This window comes from Protopterus annectens, chromosome 10.part0 (genome assembly GCF_019279795.1).
Source record: "Protopterus annectens isolate FY-2018-M chromosome 10.part0, PAN1.0, whole genome shotgun sequence".
Taxonomy (NCBI): Eukaryota; Metazoa; Chordata; order Ceratodontiformes; family Protopteridae; genus Protopterus; species Protopterus annectens.
In genome coordinates, this window is record NC_056744.1 from 1,708,106,365 (window position 1) to 1,708,130,480 (window position 24,116).

Here is a 24,116-nt window from a genome sequence, read left to right on the forward strand (position 1 = left end):
AACAGTCTGAAATAACCATAGCTTATCATTTATCATAAACAAACACAATGAACAGTAAAAATATCACATGTGGAAGGTCCTAAGTACTTTAGAAAACTGCATGCATGTTTTAAGGAACCATAGGGATATAAAACTAATCAGTCCAGTAAAATGAAAAAATAACACAACTACAATGAGAAAAAAACATGAGGAAATTCAGACCCACTTGACCAGAAATTACATAATTTGTTGAACAGAATGTTAAAATGAACTTGCTCAAGGTGTTGCAAACTGCAGTTCAAAAAAAAAAAAAATCTAAGTACTAAAAATGCACTGTAAAATTCAAAAGAAGATCTAAATGTAAATGCAGAAAACAAATATGGCAGAATAATTGCAATGGCAAAGGTTTGATTAATAAGAAGCTAGCACAAATTGTTTGCTTCCAAAATAAAATCATTTGGATGCAATGCAGCATATTAAAACAATTTGTTAGCTCTTACCAAAATCTAAAGTTGAATAATGGTACAGGTCAGCACAAGCTTTGCTCAATACTGACTATTTTTATTCAGACAAACTATGGTTCTAAAGTTGTCTGGACTTGGGCTACTGAGATTGTGAAATAATATTTATAGAAAGATATTAAAACTTTTACTTTTATTCATGTGAGCAGTTTGGCTATGGCTAGATGCCTGCTCACCTAAACTACTTCATTGGGATTTACCTTGTCTTAAAAGAAGCTGTTTATGAATTTCCCATCATTTAGCTTGTCATTGCAAATCAATTCTTTGGAGCAGTGCTATTGTGAAGACACAATAAACCTGAGCTTAGCTATTTATTAAGCAATTATGATTTAATAGATAGGCAGACAGGATTTTGAGTCTGTGATCAGGAAAGAGTCTAACATGTAAATGCAATTAGGCCCTCATCCATATTCTGCTAATAAGATGTAGCTTTAACCCACAAAATGGAATGTGTCATAGACAGTTAAAAGAGTTTGAGCATTTTTTAAGTGTCTGCAAAATATGACCATGATAGAGTGTCAATAGTAAATATAGTGTGCAATCTTCAGTTTAATGCAATAAGCCAAAATAGAAGATAACTTCTGATGAAATATAGAAAAAACAGGCTCATGAATGAAATAATCTTCTGCTCTACTGACTCTGTTACATCAAGATAAAGAAAGATGTATTAACAAAAAGTTTAGAAAACCATGAAAAATTTTTCATTATACAAAGAAAATTGAATTAAATGAATGAAGAGTGAACCTGAAAGACAAAGAGATATTTATCACACGAATCCAGAATGCAACATAGAAATGATAATATGCAATTGCAAATTACTTAAAGTAAAAGAAAAAATCAGCAGACTTAATGAAAACTGCCTGCACTTGATGTAACAAAAAGGTAAAACTTCTCGAGTTTAATTAAATATGGGAAGTTCTGATAGGAAACTATCAGCTGAAAAGAAGGCTGTTTGTGATTAACAAAAACCAAAGTGAAAGAATGAATTAGATAGTATCCAGACTTATGCATTCTGGCTGACTACTACTTTAAGTAATATTAGACTGTTTTACTGACTTTGCAACACTAATTAACTAATATTCAGGAGATACTTTAATTAACCCACCTCTGTTTTTATATAAAATTAATAATTCTAGAAGAGTTTGATGAATTTATAGAGTTTTCAGAGGCATTCATTTCCATAAGACAGTAACATTTTATGCATTCAAATGTATTGTAAGAAATAGCCTTTAATTTGCTGTTCTAAAAACATGATGTGTGTACATGATAAAGGCAAGTTGAAAATTAGAGGAAATAACAGATGAGAGTGAGTGAACATATTATGGTAAGTTGTACAGATGCATTACATAAGCATTTGTACTATGGAGAACCAAATAAATGCCCTCTGAAACACTTTCTAATTACATTTTATCATATACAAGATGAATGACACACAGAAATTATAAGAAATCAATATGGAGAGAAAGACAGATGACAGAGTTTTCATTCTGCAGAAACCCAACATGCTCATGAAAAAAGAAGCTGTCACAGTTTTAAATAACTCTGAAAAAAGAAGGAAATTACAAAATAAGAGGAACACAAGGCTAAGAAAAAGAATGATGATGAAGCATGTAAATAGTGTGCCATGTGAGTATCTTGCCCTTATTGTTTAAAATTTTGTTAATCACACTGAACATTGTAAAATTCTGATATCTTGCCAACTAATAAGAGAAAATGAATTTATTAAATGACTTCAGTTTTAGAATTAAATTTTTAAAACAGCACATCTCTACTGGCCAGTTCCTTGCTCCAGTGGGCTGTGTGTTTGGATTGGAACACCGTTTTCTTTGGAGAATTATTTTTTTTGAAATGTTTGAGTGGTTTGTGTAACTTTTTAATATGGTCTGAAGAAGCGGGTTTGTTTTCCGCAAAAGCACTTACCTATATTATTACTCAAATTTATTAAAGTTTTAAGCTGTGGTATTGAGAGCTCCAGGAATTTTACTGTAGGTAGAAAAATACATGCACGTCCACAGTATGTGGGCACTGTAAATTCCTCCCAGGGTCAATAGTGTTGTAAATCACTTAGACATCAAGATGGGCCAGAACAAATTAATTCCAATGATTCTTCACCATTAAATCAACATTCACAACACAAATTCCAGTGATTAGTCATCACTAAATGAACATTTACAACACAAATTAATTCCGGTGATTCCTCACCAATAAATATGCACTGGCAGCACTTGTGAGTGGAGGTGCTACTTAGAGAACCCTGACTGAAATGTCTAAGTTAAGAAAGGTCATGCTCCTGGAGATAAGAATGAAGGTGAGCACCTTCTACCTTTTCAAAACCTCACTATGAAATAGAAGGTCTCTGAAAGGGTTCTAAATAACGAAATCCTCAAGGTCCAGGGTAAATTTGTTGAGAACTTTAGTAAGCAATGTGTCCTCCTCCAGTGATGGCAAAACTCTGTAATTAAGAGAAAACAATTACTTCAAAAACTAAATAAATAAATGAAGGCCAGTAGGCAAGCTAGGTCAGACAAGAGTTCAGCTCAAGTTATTTCTCCCACTCTGTATTTTATATTACATGTATCATACACAGACAGACACACACCTGTGTAGTGAAAGATAGACATACATACAGACACACACCTGTGTAATGAAAGATACACATACATACAGACACACACCTGTGTAGTGAAATATATACATACATACAGACACACACTTGTGTAGTGAAAGATACACATACATACAGACACACACCTGTGTAGTGAAAGATACACATACATACAGACACACACCTGTGTAGTGAAATATATACATACATACACAGACACACACCTGTGTAGTGAAAGATATACATACATACACAGACACACACCTGTGTAGTGAAAGATATACATACATACATACACACACACACCTGTGTAGTGAAAGATATACATACATACACAGACACACACCTGTGTAGTGAAAGATATACATACATACACAGACACACACCTGTGTAGTGAAAGATACACATACATACAGACACACACCTGTGCAGTGAAAGATATACAGACATACACACATACACCTGTGTAGTGAAAGATATACAGACATACACAGACACACACCTGTGTAGTGAAAGATATACATACACACACACACACACCTGTGTAGTGAAAGATATACATACATACATACACACACACACCTGTGTAGTGAAAGATATACATACATACACAGACACACACCTGTGTAGTGAAAGATATACATACATACACAGACACACACCTGTGTAGTGAAAGATATACATACATACACAGACACACACCTGTGTAGTGAAAGATATACATACATACAGACACACACCTGTGTAGTGAAAGATATACATACATACATACATACACACACACCTGTGTAGTGAAAGATATACATACATAGACACACACCTGTGTAGTGAAAGATATGCATACATACATACACACACACACCTGTGTAGTGAAAGATATACATACATACACAGACACACACCTGTGTAGTGAAAGATATACATACATACACACACACACCTGTGTAGTGAAAGATATACATACATACACAGACACACACCTGTGTAGTGAAAGATATACATACATACACACATACACCTGTGTAGTGAAAGATATACATACATACAGACACACACCTGTGTAGTGAAAGATATACATACACACACACACACACACACACACACACATATATATATGTATGTACACATGTATGCATATATATATATATATATATATATATATATATATATATATATATATATAGATATATATAAGGTCTATATTAGAATCATGAAACCTAACTATATCGAATACAAGTTCATCGACAAATAAATGTCGAAGAACAAATACAGCGAAGTACAAAAAAAGCAAACAGCAGAATGCCGAACGATTCTTTCTTGGCCAGCAGCTTGATTGCGGGGATGAGGAAATAAATCCTTTTCCCCGCTGTAGTGTGGTCTCGGAGTTGGTATATTTGCCCCCCCTGCAAAAACATTAGAAAAAGTGTTTAACATTAGGTTTGTTCCATTAGGTTTACCTTACCTGTATGGCGCTGTTGCTTCTGGGAATGCATTCAGCGTTTTAATTTTCGCTTTTTTCGTACTTTGCTGTATACGTTCGACATTTATGTGTCGATGAACTTGTATTCTATATAGTTAGCTTTCACGATTATAATATAGGCCCATATATATATATATATATATATATATATATATATATATATATATTTGTGTGTGCATATATATTTTTTCTTTAAGGCTTGTTTTATAAAACTTCCTGCTTAAAACTGCAGCAATGTTTTCACACATTCCTCTCTCATACAAAGAACAGCTCAACTTTTGTTAGAGTTCATTAGAGCTTAGCAAGCAGATGGTAAATGTTTCTCCTAATCATGGATCCTTGAAAGAAATGTATGTATCCTGCACTTTATGGAACAGGTACTTGCATGGAACACAGCTAAGCTTGTTGAAATTGACTACATAAAACACGTCAAGATAATAGCATGAGAAATGTTTTAAACATTCCTCCCATCTGCATCTTTTTACTACTTTTACCTTGAAACTACATCTATGGGTTTTATCAAAGTTATGAAAACTGAGTGTTGTATGTTTTTTCTACTTTAGAAAATATAAAAGGGCTTATATCTGTGTATATAGTTGAAGCTCTCTATATATTGAGATATTTTGTATCATGCTAGTATTTTAATACATAAAGTGTTTGCATCCAGAATCTTTGATGATTTGGGTATTGAACTTAATAGCTACATGATATTAGTTGTTAGCAAATCTTCCATTTCAGTTGTTGCCATGAAGCTCAGTCTTAACCAAGATTTATTTGTCTGGATAATATCACTGCAGCCTCTGAAGGGGATCTCTTCTACAAATACTGGGCGCCCATTTCAGTAAGTGCTTTTAACCTACATTTTGTCTTTGAGTTCCTGTGAGTTTCAATGAAGTTAATGTAAACGGATTGCATACACATTTTAATTGCAATGATGAATGCATTCTATGTTTAGGTTTATATTTACAGTTGTGATGTTTCATTACAGTATATGCTGCATGCATTAACTAGGAGTGGTTTAGTACTTAGACTGAATTGGGTTTCAGGCATAAATGCATAGCAGGGAGGAGCATGGGGCAGGTAATGCATGTGTACATCTGACAGTATAAACGTGTATGTGTGATTAGCAATGGATGTGCACGTCTGACAGTATAAACGTGTATGTGTGATTAGTAATGGATGTGCACGTCTGACACTTTGTATAAATGTGTAGGTATGATTAGTAATGGATGTGTAAGTCTGACAGTTTGTATAAATGTGTATGTGTGATTAGTAATGGATGTGTATGTATGACAGTTTGTATAAATGTGTAGGTATGATTAGTAATGGATGTGTATGTCTGACAGTTTGTATAAATGTGTAGGTATGATTAGTAATGGATGTGTATGTCTGACACTTTGTATAAATGTGTAGGTATGATTAGTAATGGATGTGTAAGTCTGACAGTTTGTATAAATGTGTATGTGTGATTAGTAATGGATGTGTATGTATGACAGTTTGTATAAATGTGTATGTATGATTAGTAATGGATGTGCATGTCTGACAGTTTGTATAAATGTGTATGTGTGATTAGTAATGGATGTGTATGTCTGACAGTTTGTATAAATGTGTAGGTATGATTAGTAATGGATGTGTATGTCTGACAGTTTGTATAAATGTGTAGGTATGATTAGTAATGGATGTGTATGTATGACAGTTTGTATAAATGTGTAGGTATGATTAGTAATGGATGTGTAAGTCTGACAGTTTGTATAAATGTGTATGTGTGATTAGTAATGGATGTGTATGTATGACAGTTTGTATAAATGTGTATGTATGATTAGTAATGGATGTGCATGTCTGATAGTTTGTACAAATGTGTGATTAGTAATGGATGTGTATGTATGACAGTTTGTATAAATGTGTATGTATGATTAGTAATGGATGTGCATGTCTCACAGTTTGTATAAATGTGTATGTGTGATTAGTAATGGATGTGTACGTCTGACAGTTTGTATAAATATGTATGTATGATTAGCAATGGATGTGTATGTCTGACAGTTTGTATAAATGTGTATGTATGATTAGCAATGGATGTGTATGTGTGACAGTTTGTATAAATGTGTAGGTATGATTAGTAATGGATGTGTATGTCTGACAGTTTGTATAAATGTGTATGTATGATTAGTAATGGATGTGTACGTCTGACAGTTTGTATAAATGTGTATGTATGATTAGTAATGGATGTGTATTACAATCTGTATAAATGTGTAGGTATGATTAATAATGGATGTGTACATCTGACAGTTTGTATAAATGTGTATGTATGATTAGTAATGGATGGGTATGTCTGACACTTTGTATAAATGTGTAGGTATGATTAGTAATGGATGTGCATGTCTGACAGTTTGTATAAATGTGTAGGTATGATTAGTAATGGATGTGTATGTCTGACAGTTTGTATAAATGTGTATGTATGATTAGTAATGGATGTGTACATCTGACAGTTTGTATAAATGTGTATGTATGATTAGTAATGGATGGGTATGTCTGACACTTTGTATAAATGTGTAGGTATGATTAGTAATGGATGTGCATGTCTGACAGTTTGTATAAATGTGTAGGTATGATTAGTAATGGATGTGTATGTCTGACAGTTTGTATAAATGTGTATGTATGATTAGTAATGGATGTGTATGTCTGACAGTTTGTATAAATGTGTATGTATGATTAGCAATGGATGTGCACGTCTGACAGTTTGTATAAATGTGTATGTATGATTAGTAATGGATGTGCATGTCTGACAGTTTGTATAAATGTGTATGTATGATTAATGGATGTGTATGTCTGACAGTTTGTATAAATGTGTAGGTATGATTAGTAATGGATGTGTATGTCTGACAGTTTGTATAAATGTGTAGGTATGATTAGTAATGGATGGGTATGTCTGACAGTTTGTATAAATGTGTAGGTATGATTAGTAATGGATGTGTATGTCTGACAGTTTGTATAAATGTGTAGGTATGATTAGTAATGGATGTGTACGTCTGACAGTTTGTATAAATATGTATGTATGATTAGTAATGGATGTGTATGTCTGACAGTTTGCATAAATGTGTATGTATGATTAGTAATGGATGGGTATGTCTGACAGTTTGTATAAATGTGTAGGTATGATTAGTAATGGATGTGTACGTCTGACAGTTTGCATAAATGTATATGTATGATTAGTAATGGATGTGTAGGTCTGACAGTTTGTATAAATGTGTATGTATGATTAGTAATGGATGTGTATGTCTGACAGTTTGTATAAATGTGTATGTATGATTAGTAATGGATGTGCATGTCTGACAGTTTGTATAAATGTGTATGTATGATTAGTAATGGATGTGTATGCCTGACTGTTTGTATAAATGTGTAGGTATGATTAGTAATGGATGTGTATGTCTGACAGTTTGTATAAATGTGTAGGTATGATTAGTAATGGATGTGTATGTCTGACAGTTTGCATAAATGTGTATGTATGATTAGTAATGGATGTGTATGTCTGACAGTTTGTATAAATGTGTATGTATGATTAGTAATGGATGTGTATATCTGACAGTTTGTATAAATATGTATGTATGATTAGTAATAGATGTGTACATCTGACAGTTTGTATAAACGTGTATGTATGATTAGTAATGGATGTGTATGTCTTACAGTTTGTATAAATGTGTATGTATGATTAGTAATGGATGGGTATGTCTGATAGTTTGTATAAATGTGTATGTATGATTAGTAATGGATGTGTACGTCTGACAGTTTGTATAAATGTGTATGTATGATTAGTAATGGATGTGTATGTCTGACAGTTTGTATAAATGTGTATGTATGATTAGTAATGGATGTGCATGTCTGACAGTTTGTATAAATGTGTATGTATGATTAGTAATGGATGTGTATGTCTGACAGTTTGTATAAATGTGTATGTATGATTAGTAATGGATGTGTACATCTGACAGTTTGTATAAATGTGTAGGTATGATTAGTAATGGATGTGTATGTCTGACAGTTTGTATAAATGTGTATGTATGATTAGTAATGGATGTGTATGTCTAACAGTTTGTATAAATGTGTATGTATGATTAGTAATGAATGTGTATGTCTGATAGTTTGTATACATGTGTATGTATGATTAGTAATGGATGTGTATTACAGTCTGTTTAAATGTGTAGGTATGATTAATAATGGATGTGTATGTCTGACAGTTTGTATAAATGTGTATGTATGATTAGTAATGGATGTGTATGTCTGACAGTTTGTATAAATGTGTAGGTATGATTAGTAGTGGATGTGTATATCTAACAGTTTGTATAAATGTGTATGTATGATTAGTAATGGATGTGTATGTCTGACAGTTTGTATAAATGTGTAGGTATGATTAGTAATGGATGTGCATGTCTGACAGTTTGTATAAATGTGTAGGTATGATTAGTAATGGATGTGTATGTCTGACAGTTTGTATAAATGTTTAGGTATGATTAGTAATTGATGTGTATATCTGACAGTTTGTACAAATGTGTATGTATGATTAGTAATGGATGTGCATGTCTGACAGTTTGTATAAATGTGTTTGTATGGATTAGTAAAGGATGTGTACGTCTGACAGTTTGTATAAACGTGTATGTATGATTAGTAATGGATGTGCACGTCTCACAGTTTGTATAAATGTGTATGTATGATTAGAAATGGATGTGTATGTCTGACTGTATAAATGTGTAGGTATGATTAGAAATGGATGTGTATGTCTGACTGTATAAATGTGTAGGTATGATTAGTAATGGATGTGTACGTCTGACAGTTTGTATAAATGTGTATGTATGATTAGTAATGGATGTGTACGTCTGACAGTTTGTATAAATGTGTATGTGTGATTAGTAATGGATGTGTATGTCTGACAGTTTGTATAAATGTGTATGTATGATTAGTAATGGATGTGTATGTCTGACAGTTTGTATAAATGTGTATGTGTGATTAGTAATGGATGTGTATGTATGACAGTTTGTATAAATGTGTATGTATGATTAGTAATGGATGTGTATGTCTGACAGTTTGTATAAATATGTATGTACGATTAGTAATGGATGTGTACGTCTGACAGTTTGTATAAATGTGTACGTATGATTAGTAATGGATGGGTATGTCTGACACGTTGTATAAATGTGTATGTACGATTAGTAATGGATGTGTACATCTGACAGTTTGTATAAATGTGTATGTATGATTAGTTGTTGTTTGTCTTTTCGGCTTTTCCCGGTAAGGGGTCACCACAGCAGAATGATTAGTAATGGATGTGTATGTCTGACAGTTTGTATAAATGTGTAGGTATGATTAGTAATAGATGTGTACATCTGACAGATTGTATAAATGTGTATGTATGATTAGTAAAGGATGTGTATGTCTGACAGTATGTATAAATGTGTAGGTATGATTAGTAATGGATGTGTATGTCTGACAGTTTGTACAAATGTGTCTGTATGATTAGTCATGGATGTGTATGTCTGACAGTTTGTATATCTGTGTTTATGTGGTTAAGTGTATTCTGTGGTATTAAACACAAAGGTTAAAATATAAAAGAATGTAATGCATGTTATGCTATTAGTAAACCTGGCAGTGAAATCATCAAACCATCTGCAGGTTCTCTAGCCCATTAAGATGTACTGCAAATATGGGCAAAACTCTAGTCATTAGATACTGGCATACTGGCATAAATTAACTAAACCAAACTTGGATTCTTTAGAATGGAACGTTTGATAAAACTAAAATAATGCATTTATAAACAAAATTAGAGTGTGAGGGTAATAATATGGAATAGTTATAATGATTGGTGTATTAAAGCTTTTAAAAGAGACAAGGAATCCATTGTAAAGGGGTTAAAAAATATAAACGACAAATTTTTGCAACAAGTTAAAGAACTTAAAAGTACAGTAAAAACATGTAACACCATACCAAATGCTCCCCTGTATCCAGCCATTCCAAATGACCATGGTACAGTGGGTGGGGCTGGAGTCTTCCTGGGAAGATGATCAGCTTCCCTTCTTCCCTCATCACAGAAATAATTTGGTCCCCCACTCATCCCAACAAGACAGAGGTCAGTGTACAACCCCACAGAAATGTGTATCTATACATGTCATGCCTTCTGCAGTGGCACACTTAGCATCAGCCACACCCCAACCTGAACCTTCTAGTACTGTCCACCCCAAAACTTCATCCTCTGACTCAGACAGCAATGGGAGCATCGCACAACATGACAAGGTAGAATATCTAGGTAAAAAGGTACACTTTACTCACAAAAAGGCAAGACAGGTTACAAAGCAAGAAGAACAGACTGATAATTCACTATATCTCCTCAGAGAGAAATCACATCCGGATGGTACTATGGCATTAATCCACAGACTTTGGGCACTTTCTGATTTCCATACTATAGTTAAAACTTTAACTAACATCAGGCAAGACCCACAAAAATTTAAGGATGAATTAAGCATTGTTGATCAAATAAATCAACTCACCATGGCCATTTAAGGCAGTTGTTAAAAGCCGTAGTTCTGCCCAAAATATATGAACAATTGTAAGAAAGCTGGATTGGCCAGAGCAAAGGGAAGGGAAGAGGGCACTAACAGAAGTCACAGAGAAGCTCTTACAAGAAATGTTGCCATTCTGTCTTGTTAAACCAAATTGGAATAAAACTGCTCCATGTAAGCAAGGAAACACCAGCCAATTACTTTAGCAGACTTAAGAAAGTACTTTCAGCGCATTCTGGTATTACAGATCCAATGGTAAATACTAAATCAGCTTTTATTCTTTGTGCAAAGACTGTTAGCTAATGTGCAGGTATTATTAATATGATACCAGGTCACCTGACAGTAGGAGGAAATAGATAAGTTAATAACATTCACACAGCGCTACATGGGCCAAGTGGTCACCTGACAGGAGGAGGAAATAGATAAGTTAATAACATTCACAGAGTGCTACATGGGCCAAGTGGTCACCTGACAGGAGGAGGAAATAGATAAGTTAATACAATTCACAGAGCGCTACATGGGCCAAGTGGTCACCTGACAGGAGGAGGAAATAGATAAGTTAATAACATTCACAGAGCACTACATGGGCCAAGTGGTCACCTGACAGGAGGAAGAAATAGATAAGTTAATAACATTCACACAGTGCTACATGGGCCAAGTGGTCACCTGACAGGAGGAGGAAATAGATAAGTTAATAACATTCACAGAGTGCTACATGGGCCAAGTGGTCACCTGACAGGAGGAGGAAATAGATAAGTTAATACAATTCACAGAGCGCTACATGGGCCAAGTGGTCACCTGACAGGAGGAGGAAATAGATAAGTTAATAACATTCACAGAGCACTACATGGGCCAAGTGGTCACCTGACAGGAGGAGGAAATAGATAAGTTAATAACATTCACAGAGCACTACATGGGCCAAGTGGTCACCTGACAGGAGGAGGAAATAGATAAGTTAATAACATTCACAGAGCGCTACATGGGCCAAGTAGATAGAAAGAGAAGGGATGCAGAGGATAAAATGCCGAGTTTTGTAAGAAGAGGTACAGGCAGGGACAGAGGTAGGAAAGGTACAGGAACAGCAGTGAATGTTCATCAAAAGCTGGGAGGGGGGCTCATCATAACTGTGGACAAATGGGATACTGGAAAGGAGAATGTCCAAATCTGCAACATCAGCAGCAAAATCAAAATCCTTCTAATGTTTCCCAACCACCTCCCAGAGTGGCAGGAGATGTACAGAGGAATGTTCTGAAAATACTCGGGGTGAAAGGATGACGTAATCATAAGTGTCAATACAAGAAGGACCTTTTGTTAAACATCGGACCAAAAGATGTTCCACTTCCGATTGACACTAATGTAACTCAATCTGTGCTGAAAATTGGTCACCAGGATAAAATTCCATTACCATCTGAAAAAGAGTCAGCAGTGGGTGTCAGCTAACACTCCCACTGTTTTTCCTGTATGTAAACACATCCCGATCTCTTTAGGACCGATTGAAAATAAGCATGCCTTTATATTAACACCTCAGCTCCAACAACCTTAGTTGGTAGGGATCTCATTTGTAAATTAGGACGTACTATGCAAATGGCATTTATTTAGATGTACTGGCTGAATCTGAAGAAGAAGCGATTGCTGAACTTAGTGTTACTGAGGAAAAACAGAAGAGCCACCTTTGAATGTAGATGACAGACTGTTACAGCAGGTTCTTGACATTTTATGGGCAAGACATTTTAATGAGGTAGGTCTGTTAAAATCTGCTGTACCTGTAAAAATGTGTGTGGATCCTACAAAGGCACTTCCTCCTATAGCGCAGTATCCTTTAAAAACAGAGGCAGAACAGGGAATTAAACCTGTAACTGAATCTCTGCTTCAGCAGGGAATTATAAAAACAAAAACAAGTAGCTGCTCTAATACTCCTCTTTTTCCAGTTAAAACACCAGGCAGAGGTACATACAGGTTGATACAGGACTTAAGAGCAGTACATCAGTTTGTCATCCCTTCATACCATGTAGTGCCAAATCCAGAAACCATATTGAGTTGCATACCACCGTGGGCTACTTGCTTTTCTGTTGTGGATTCATGTTTAGTTTTCTTTTCCATCCATTTTCATTCAGACAGTCAGTATTTATTTGCCTTCAGATATGAGGGAATTCAATATACGTGGCTATGACTGCCACAAGGGTTTGTTTATAGTCCCTCAATCTTTTCACAGATTTTAAAATAGGTACTTGAAGAAATCCATTTCCATGCAAATCTGTGTTGCTACAATATGTAGATGAATTACAGCTTCAGATACATTAACACACTGTCAGCAAGATACTGTACATTTACTGACTAAATTAGCAACAAAGAGATAAAAAGTATCAAAGGAAAGACTTCAGTTGTGGTCACCTAAGGAAAAGGAGGAGTAAACAAGAGGACACTTAATATCACATGGAGACCAGAAGGACACTTAATATCACGTGGAGACAGGCATGTGTTGTCTTCCCATATAGAAGCGGTCATAAAGGTACCCTGCCCTGTTACTCACAAGGAGCTGCAAGCTTTTCTAGGTTTGGCTGGATACGATAGACAGTGGGTACCAAATTATGCAGAAATTGCTAGAACTTTGACTGATATGCCCAAAAAAAAAAAAAAAAAAACCTCCAGAGCTGTTGCCCGGGAAAGAAAAAGGAAAAAAGTGTTTCTACTTTCTTAAAACAAGGCCTTGCTATAACCCCAGATTTAGGACTCCCATATTATAAGAAATTGTTCAGCTTGCATTAGTTCAAAAAATCATTGCGATGCATTTAGACCTGTTGCATACTACAATTTGTTAGACACAGTGGCTGGAGGATTATCAGGCTGTCTGCAGGCAGTAGCAGCAATTGCAATGATGAAAGAACAATCCGCAGCATTGGTCCGAGGACATAGATGTACAAGTTGCAGTTCTCCATGCAGTATCTACACTGTTGCTAAAATCTAAGGCACAACATCTTTTAGCTGTCAGGTTAGCTAAATATGAATTGTTGCTTATTTCTAACCCTTTGATCACCATTGAGCAATGCCAGGTAGTGAACCCAGCATCCCTCCTGCCTATGACAAGAGATGGTGAACTGCATGATTGTATAATTGTGACTAACCATCTGCTTTCCCCTAGACCTGATTTGAGAGAGACTCCAAAGGACAATGCAGAAATGGAACTGTTGGTGGATGGATCATGTGGAAGAGACAGAAATGGAAACTTTTCAGTACGTACTGCAATGCCTATAATAAATACAGTACTGTGTTGGAAAAGAAGTTGTTACTTCTGAACAAATTGCTGAATTGATTGCATTAACCAAAGCCTGTAAAGTGGCTAAAGATAAAGGTGTGAACATTTATATAGATAGCCATTATGGGTTCAGGGTAGCCCATGACTTTGGGGAATTGTGGAGACAGAGAGGATTTTTAACATCAACAGGTACTGAAATAAAAAAAATGGAAAGTTTGTAAGACTTAGTTAGATGCTTTGCTGCTACCAAAGGCTTTAGTTGTAGTTAAACTGGAAGCTTATATAAAAGGAGACACTGTCACTGTGAAACGTGGGTCTATATCACATCATCGAATCTCACTTCAGCAAATGGCTCTTCGAACAACTAATCATCAAAGTCACAGTGCAGCGAAATAAACGTTTTGGCGAAAAGTTTCCTAGGGCAAACCAATGGTATGCCACCCTAGCAACCATTAACAAAACCATAAAAATTAACACCAATGCAGGTGGGGGGCTGCACCCCCTACACCCCTAACTAAATATACCAACTCTGAGAATGCACTACTTTGGGGAAAAGGGCAAATTTCAGATGGTGGCCAACCACTGGTTTACCCTAGGAAACTTTTCAAGGAAAGGTTCATTAGCTGATTGTTGAACAACTAATGATTGAAGCCACTAAAGAGCTGTTCACTAAAGTGAGAGTCAGTAATGTGATATAGACCAGCGAAAGGTATCCAGTTAGCAGATTATGCAGCCAAGCCAGCTGCTAGATTGGGTGTCAGTGTCACTAAAATTTTGCTTTTATTGTGCAGAAGGTATCCATAAAAGCTGACAATCCTTGTAATTTTAATGGTTTGATTACTTTGCAGGATGAAGCTTCACAGACTGAGAAAAAGAGGTGGATCAATGCAGGTTGTAAAAAGCATCCTGATCTGATATGGGCACATCCTGATGGCAGGATAGTAGCACCTTTGGCCATTCTTCCCTGATGGTAAGGGCATACCACTTACCAAATCATACTGGTAAACATGGCATACCACTTACCAAATCATACTGGTAAACATGGACTTCTTAATTGCATTCAGCAGGACTGGTTTGCCCCTCTTTCTCAGTCTCTAGTTAGCCATTATGTAAATAATTGTGAGATCCGTTTGTCACATAATATTGCACCTCCTCCAGAAACCACACCTTCTGCTTTACTCCCACCTTTGGGGCCTTTTATAAATGTGCAAATATACTTCTTCCAGATGAGGAAATGTGCTACATTTTCATATATTTTGGTTACTGTCTGTGATTTTTTTTCTGTATGGGTGGAAGCCTATCCATATGGTAAGTGTGATGGTGAAACAGAAGTTCAGTGATAAAATTGCTAAAAGAATTTATTCCTAGATTTGGTGCACCTCATAGTATTAATTCAGCTAGATGTACTCATTTTACTGCTGAGGAAATTATGTTCCATGTTAAAAATTTCTTTACAGTTGCATCGTCCAATCAGCCACAGTCATCAGGTCTTGATGAAAGGTCTAACCAGACTTGCCTCTGACTCTAATGAGTATGCCAGGAACTACTATTTAACTATGAAGGTTTGCTGAGCTATTGTTCAAAACTTGTTTCTATCTTACAGACTTTTCATAAACGCACTAAGGAGGCCTTTCCACCACCTGCAACAGTTCCTTGTCATGACTTATGGCCAGGTGATTGGGTTTATGTGAAGGTGTTCCAACACAAATCTTCTTTGGAGCAGTGATGGAAGGGAGCTCATCTCATCCTCCTAAGTACTCATCTTGCAGTAAAGTGTGCAGAAATGCTGAATTAGGTCCAGGTTTCACATTGCTAGAAAGCCTGCTTGATGTCTCCCATGTCAACTGAAAATGGCACCACACCTCCTTCTTATGACATCATTAAATCTCCTCCTACTGCTGCTGATTGACATGAGAGAAAACTTGTTTCTTTTAATGCTGCATTAATATTCTGAAGTCCAAGCCATCCCCTTACAAAACCAATTAGCACTTGATTACATACTGGCCTCAAAGGGTGGAGTTTTCCATTTGATGAGAAAACAGTGCTGTATTTTTGTTTCAGACTTTCATGATGAACAAGAAAAGGTGGCTGATTTTATGGAACAATTGGCCATTACTATGTCTAAAACTGAGTCTGTCTGGAACGTGTTTGGATGGTTGGGTAAAATATTTGGAAATGTTAGCACCAGTATAATGCAAAGTTTAATTACTTTTGTTATAATCATAATTTTTATACGTCTTGTACATTCTGTTATAAAAATCTTTTATTATACTGTTCTGTGAGACAAGGTACACGTGATGGTTGTTATACATGAAAAGAATATGCAAGAGCTTATGTCAGATAGTGGTATACTTCAAAATAATCTTGGACTGTGATGCTTTATAACATCAAAGTGGGGAAGCTGTAGTGGAGATACAAATATTTCTTTAATGCTTGTTTTACAAAAGTTCTAGCTTAAAACATATTCCTCTCTCATACAAAGAACAGCTCAACTTTTGAGAGTTCACTAGAGCTTAGCAAGCAGGTGATAAATGTTTCTTCTAATCAGGTAACCATTAAAGACATTTATGTATCCCGCACTTTATGGAACATTGTTGGAGATATGTTTGTTGAAAGTGAGCACATAAACCACGTCAAGATAATAACATGAGAAATGTTTTAAGCGCTCCTCCCATCTGCATCTGTTTTCTCCTTTTACCTTGAAAATGTGTGTACATCTTTTATCAAAGATATGAAAGGTTTGAGTGTTGCATGTTTTTACTATTTTAGAAAATATAAAAGGGCTTGTATCTGTGCATATAGTTGAACATCTCTCTATACTAAGATATTTCATATCATGATACTATTCTAACAGATAAATGTGTTTGCATCCAGAATAGTTTACTGTCTATTGAACTTAATAGCTAAGTTTACTGTCTATTGAACTTAATAGCTAAATGATATCAGATGTTGTCAAATCTTCCATTTTATCTATCTATTACATATATATAGTTTTGTAACTATTGGCCTGTGGTGGCTATAAATCCAAACATCATTTTGAGAACCTCCACTTAAAAATGGTACTACTAAACTGGCCCACTCAACAAAAGGTGTTCCTTCCTTTTCAGCTATTCTTAAAAGGACAATAACAGTCCAACCCTGTCAGATGAACTCATTTTCTGTAAGACAGAAGAGTGGTACAGCTGGTACCACTGTTTGGATCATTTCCTGGATATGTTCCTGACCTTCAGCTAGGGCTTGGAATTCCTCCTGCACATGCTAAATGAACCTCTTTTGTTCTTTAATGTGCAGATGAGCAGGGCTTAAATATCTGAATTACTGTCTTGCAAGGCTGAATCAGCTCTATGTTGAGCTCAAGTTCTCCCTAGCGGAGCAGCAATGCTCAGTTGTGTCTTTGTTGCAGGACTTGCACATTTCTAATGCCCATTCTGTAACCATGCTGTACTGCATGCTTTCAAACAAGGGCTCTAATCTTCTGTGTTGTTATAAGCAGTTTACTTCAAGAGCCATTTTAAATTTACAAGCCTGAACTCTTCAAAACAAAAACAATGTTCAATCTTATTTACCTCAAAGCACATTTGTTGGAAACTCCCTTTATTAAAACTGGACTCACTCTCAAGTGTTTAATTTAAAGCAACAGTTAATGGAGCAACCACTGTACTAAACTGCAGTGGTAACAAAACAACCTCAAAATACAGTACAGACTCAATCATCTGAACATCACTTGGCCACAAAATCAATTACCTGAACCAGCCTTCGAAAATTTTCAGGTAACAAAAATCATAAAGTATGAATATATAAACATATGCATTCACTTGAGCATGTATTTTGAGCTTCTAGCCATCTCATGTGTGAAAAATATTCTTTACTGTCCACTGGAATCACTGAATGGTTGAAAAGTGTACTTCTGCGTGCAGAAAAAAACAATATTTTAGAAGTTTTTTAGCTGGTTTGATTATCTGAACTACCCTTCGTCCCAATTAGTTCGGATATTTGACTCTACTACACTGTAAATGAGAAAATAAGTCCAGAGACAAGTTTTCTGCAGAAAAGTGAGAAACAAAAGAATAAAGTAGCATCAGAACTTCCCAGAACACATGCTCTCATCTGGTCAAATAGAATGGCAGCACAACAAATAGCAAAATATCAAGATGACCTTCCCTTAATCAGTGTTTGCCACAAATGGGTGACAACAACAGTAACTAAAGTATGCAGTCAACCACCAACTTACTCTCCAGACAAGTTAAAGGACAACAACAGGATTCTATTATTAAATGCTCGACTTCTCTGTTCTTTTTCTCCCTATTTATTGTTCCTGCTATGAATAAACAACAATACAACATTTAAAATATTTTAAATTGACTTTCTCTCCACTAGAACAGTACCTACTGTACTGTGGTAGTTTCACTTTCAAAAAACTTTTTTCCCTCCACGGTAAAGCTTGCTGCTGTCTCCAATTCATTGATGTCATCAACACCAATGAATACAGGTAGTTTTCTGGCCAATTCCTTCCCCAAACTGACATCTCCATGAGCTTCCTAAAAACCCACCTATGCTGTGATGTCACAGCTGCCTGGTCCTTCCCTTACCCATACAGAAAGTAAAGGCTAGAACAAGGAAACAGTACATGAGTCAAGTCTCCTGCTATGGGCTGTCAATCACAGGTGGTAACATCTCAAATTACCCTTAGCACTTTGACAGCTAGGGAAGTTAGGTGTGAAGGGGGATGGGAGATGAGTCAAAGTAGTACAATTCAGGCTTCACAAAACACTGCAGTTTAGCCATTCTAAAAAGTAGCAGCAGTAAAAAGCACTTTGAAAATCTGTTTTGTGGCATTTGCACTGTTTGTGTTTTAAGTAGTCATTGAATGGCATGAAATATTACGTAAAATTAACTGACTGAAAGACAGCAGTGTATGCATGTAAAATCAATTCAGTGATGGGAGCTTTAGGAAGAAATAGGCATGCATGACAATTTTTTTTTTTACACACTGCATTATGGGGCAGACTAAACAATCAGAATTATTTCAAGATGCCAGACCTCATGTGGTTCGACTCAGAAATTACATATAAAAATATTTAAAAAACTGTAAATAAGCCCAGAATGGTGTTAAAAATGTAGGAAACACCAAACTATGATGAAATAAACATGTTTTTTTTTACTCTGTGGGTGCAGTTCTCCTCTAACACAACAGATACTAATCAAAAATATATTAAAGTCATTCATAGTTTGAATGTCTAGAAGCAAGTAAATATCTGTATACCTTATCACTGTTTATTGCTGTCCCCTGTAATAACTACACCTTTTACTCTGTATAACCTTGTTTTGTTTATTGCAGCTTTTTTGCTTAGACATTGGCTGTAAATGGACTATATCTAGATAGAAAGTACACTTATGTAAAATCTTACCAAAACAGTGGATGCCCTTCCTTTCACTTTTGCAGTATTCATAACATTCGGGATCTCCTGCCAAGGATAGCCCAGTTTTGGTCAGTATACCACAGCCTTTACGTCCTCCTGGCACTGTTCATCAGGTGTACGATCCCCAAACAGGACTAGGGTATAAAGGTGATGTACATTTATGTCATACTCCGAAATGATTCACCCCAGTAGAAAGGAGAACATGCACAACCAGAGGGAAAAAATAAACACAAGACAAAGTCAAAGAACATTCCTTGGTCAACAAAGAGTTCCCAAGAGAAGGAAGAAAGAAAGAAAGAAAAAGGGGGCAGGACAGAGGGACTGAAAACTGCAATAGTGAAAAAGGACATATACGGTTATGGTAAGATTTTACACAACTGTACTATGTCCTACCTTATCACTGTTGCAGTACTGACAACATGGGAGATTACCAAAGTTATTAAAAAGGATTTGAAGAGGAAGGCACAGAGGAAACCTCCACAAACCCATGAAGGATAGCCCTAGCAAATCCTGCCCTGGCTCTGAAAAGTTAATTTATTTAACATTTGTTTATTGGAAAGTCTGACTTGGAACAAGCCAATTTTCAGTGGAAGCCCAAGGAGAAACACTCCAGATGCATGTCTTTGTAACATGGGAGGAAATGGAAGCACCCAGAGAAAAACCTACCGTGGAATTTATTTGACACTAACTGGCGCGTGGCAACATAAGTCCCAAGCAAGGTATGCACAAAGGTATACACTAGTTACAATTTGTTGTTTCCCAAAAAAAGTTATTTTTTTTTTTTTTTGGACATCCTTTAACTGGGCAGGTAAAAAAAAAAAATTCAAGAAAAAGTAACAATTCTTAACCAATACTTCTGAAACTCCTGAAAACGAAATTCCGAATAACCCCAGCCGCACTTACCGACTGCGCTTCTGCATCGCCGCTGCATGCAAAAAGACTGAGGATATGACGCCGGTCATGCGCATTTTCGTAGCCTGACGCTCTGATGTCAGTCAAATCGCCCTTGACCCCGCGTCGCCCTATCTCTCTGATATCGGGCCCGACCGAGGGACAGCGGACTACCCAAGTGTTAGGACTGCAGCAATGTGAGATGAAGAACATCCCACATGAATATAGTGAGGATATGCAGACTCCTGACAGAAGGCACCCCAGCCAAAAATCAAACCAGAGGCCCTCTTGCTGTAAGGTGACAACATTAACTGCTGCACCACTGCGCCATCCATTCGAATGACATCCAACTTGTCATGTTTAGTAAGTGTGTGGACCAAAGACCAAGTGGCAGCTTCAAAGCTGGATCTAGTATCCAACCCTTAAAAAATTCCAGAAGGGCCCACTACCCAAAAAGAATGAGCTTGAACTGAAGCAGAAAGCTGCCTTCCATGAAAAGAATAATAAAATTAAATGGCCTTAGAAATCCAGGAAGAGATGGTTTGGTTAGAAACCTCCAAACCCAATTTCCTGGTATAAAAAGAAACAAAAAGCTACTCATATTTGCAGATAGCCTTTGTCTTATCCAAATAATACCTCTGTAGTCTATGTAGATCCAAGTTGTGAAGAACCTTCTCACTAGAAGATTGTGGAGAAAAGGAAGGAAGGAAGCTGCATAGACTGATTAAAAGACAACTCATTAACTGCTTTGGGCACAAAAGAAGGATTAGTATGCAGAGACAACCTGTCCCTGTGAAAAATCAAAAATGGGGGAACCACCTTCAGAGCCTGAAGTTCAAAATATCTCTTAGCTGAAGTAAGGGCAACCAACAAAACAGTCTTCCAGGTGTAGTGTTGCAAAGAAGAGAAGAGGTGACTCAAAAAGAGTCAGAGTCAGTCTTTGAAAGACAAAATTAAAAGTCCCAAAAGGGAGGAATAGGATTTCTTGGGGGCCCAATATGAAGGACACTTTTAAGGAACTTTTTGACCTCAAAAAGAGATGCCAATGGTGAGTTAAAGGGCAGACAAGCAGAGACTGCTGACAAGTGAGTTTTAACAGAAACATATGCTAAGCCAGCATGGAACAGTTCACACAAGTAAGAAATGACCAAAGGGACACTGGTAATGCTTGAGACACCAAGCAGAAAATCTTTTCCATATAGCCATATAGGATTTTCTGTTAGTGGATTCCCTGGCCTCCTGCAGAACCCCAAGCATGTCCTCAGAAAAGAAGTGTGAACTGAAAAGTGGACAAGTGAGGGTGAATGAGAGACCCCATATTTTGTGTGAGATCCAGCCAGTGAGGTAACTTGAGGTAACTTGTGATGACTGGTCCTGGTCTGATGAAAGAGAAGGGAGAACCAGTGCTGTCTGGGCCAAAAGGGGAGTCACCACCAAGATTCTTGGGGAGCCCTTCCTGATTCTGTGCAGGACCCTGGGAAGTACAGGAAGAGGAGGGTAAGCATATACCAACACTCCCTAAGGACTTGGTATCTGCTTTCCAAGTTCAGAGGACTTGGGACTGTGGAACAGAAGCAAGGAAGTTGCCTGTTCAGAGAGGAGACAAAAAGACCCACTTGAGGAATACAGAAGTCTAAAGTAATCTGGTGTCAGACAAGGACAGACTGGGAACCTGGCTGAGAACAGAAGAAAGTATTTTACATAGAGACATATTTGTCCTGAAAAGGGGGCTTTTTAATTTTAGAAGTCTGGGTGGGTTTATCAGAGAACATATGCTTAGGAACCATCTTCTCCTTGGAAGACTGATGAGGCTACCTACATATAAAAACAGGCATAAAAGGATAATTTATATGAAATTTGGGTATGAGAGAACCAAAGATTTGTTTAAGATTCTGCATCCATTTGTCTTTGTCTTATAGAGTCTTAAACAAGTCAGCAGCAGCCGTACCAAAGAGATTCTGTTTGTGCAAAGGAGAATTCAAGAGCTTGGCCTTAATATCCAGGTAAAGCCTGGAGGTGAAGTCAAGATTACCTTCTGATAACTGAACCTGAAGCAGCAGTTCTAGAAGACGCATGAGCTGCATCATAATTACATTTGATGAAATGATGGGCAACCTGAGAAGTGGAACTCAATAAGGAGACGGCAGCAGTCTTACCTTCAGAGTCAGGAAGGTGAGACAACACCCTCTCTCCCAAACTCCCAAGTTGAAATAAAAGGGCCAAAATACACCTAATAATATGGATTTGATAATTAATGGCCCTGAAGGCCAGATAGGCAGAAGCGTGCACTTTTTCTCTCAGCCTCTCCATTGCCTGACTGTCTTTATCAGAAGGAAGAGGACTGAATGAGGACAAATGCTTGGATAACTTGTTTGCAGACAGAAAGAGACACCAAGAGAGAAAGAACACAGCAGGATCCGAAGTAGAACAGTTTTAGAGACAGGTAAAGGCTTTGGGCACCTTATAAAACTGGTCAAACTTCTTAGGCACTAGAGATTGAGAATCAGATGTGAAACAGGCAGATACAAGTGTATTCAACAAGGCATCCAAGATAGAAAGAGCAGCAGAAGGAACAGCAGAAGGTTTAGGAGATTCCATCTGCAGCAGCTCATAACACCTATCTTGAATATCAGAAACTTGTGTGCAATCCTACTTAAGAGTCTCCATCACACTAACTACTGTGTCCCCAAAGGACAACTCCTCAAAGGGAGTGGTTAGGGTTGGATGGATGAAATTAACTGATGAAACTACTTAACTGGGCAGCTAATATGCACAGACACAGAAAGCATACTTGATGTCTTTGGAGGGAAATGACCAGCTGCCTGCTGCTGTTCCTTGCTTATTATTTAGGTTTTGCAGGACTAATGTGTTTATGTAAAGCAACGTAAAGGTGAAATGCATGGTCATCCTTTTTTCTCACGATCTTATGTCAGAATTGTACATAAGCGTGTCTATAACTGCTTGGTGGGGGTTGTCTAGATGAAAGTAACTGACCCTATTACCACTTTCTCAGTTTAACACTCAGCTCCAAAAAAAAGCATCACAGAATATCCAGGACTTTAAAAATCCTGGAAGCTTCCACACTTCAAGGCTGTACAACTGGATATTGACATGGGCTTAAACATCTCTGCCATGAACCCCACCTAATCCAAAACCTGCCTTGTTCATAGGTGTACACAGAAGTCTCTGGACTTGTGTGGAAGGGCTGGGGAGCTGGGGACGGTGTCATTATTTCTGTAACACTCCTCCCAAACTGCAGAGGTTACTGTATCGTATGTTGGGCTGGGGATGGTGTCATTATTTCTGTAACACTGCTCCCAAACCCCAGAGGTTACTGTATCTTATGTTGGGCTGGGGATGGTGTCATTATTTCTGTATCACTCATACCAAACCCCAAAGGTTACTGCATCTTATGCTGGGCTGGG

At 36.8% G+C, this 24,116-nt stretch overlaps 1 protein-coding gene across 1 annotated transcript in view; it reads right to left on the reverse strand.

Annotated features, from left to right (window-relative positions):
• Positions 1–24,116, reverse strand: part of LOC122814457 — a 1,903,843-nt gene that overhangs the window by 112,562 nt on the left and 1,767,165 nt on the right.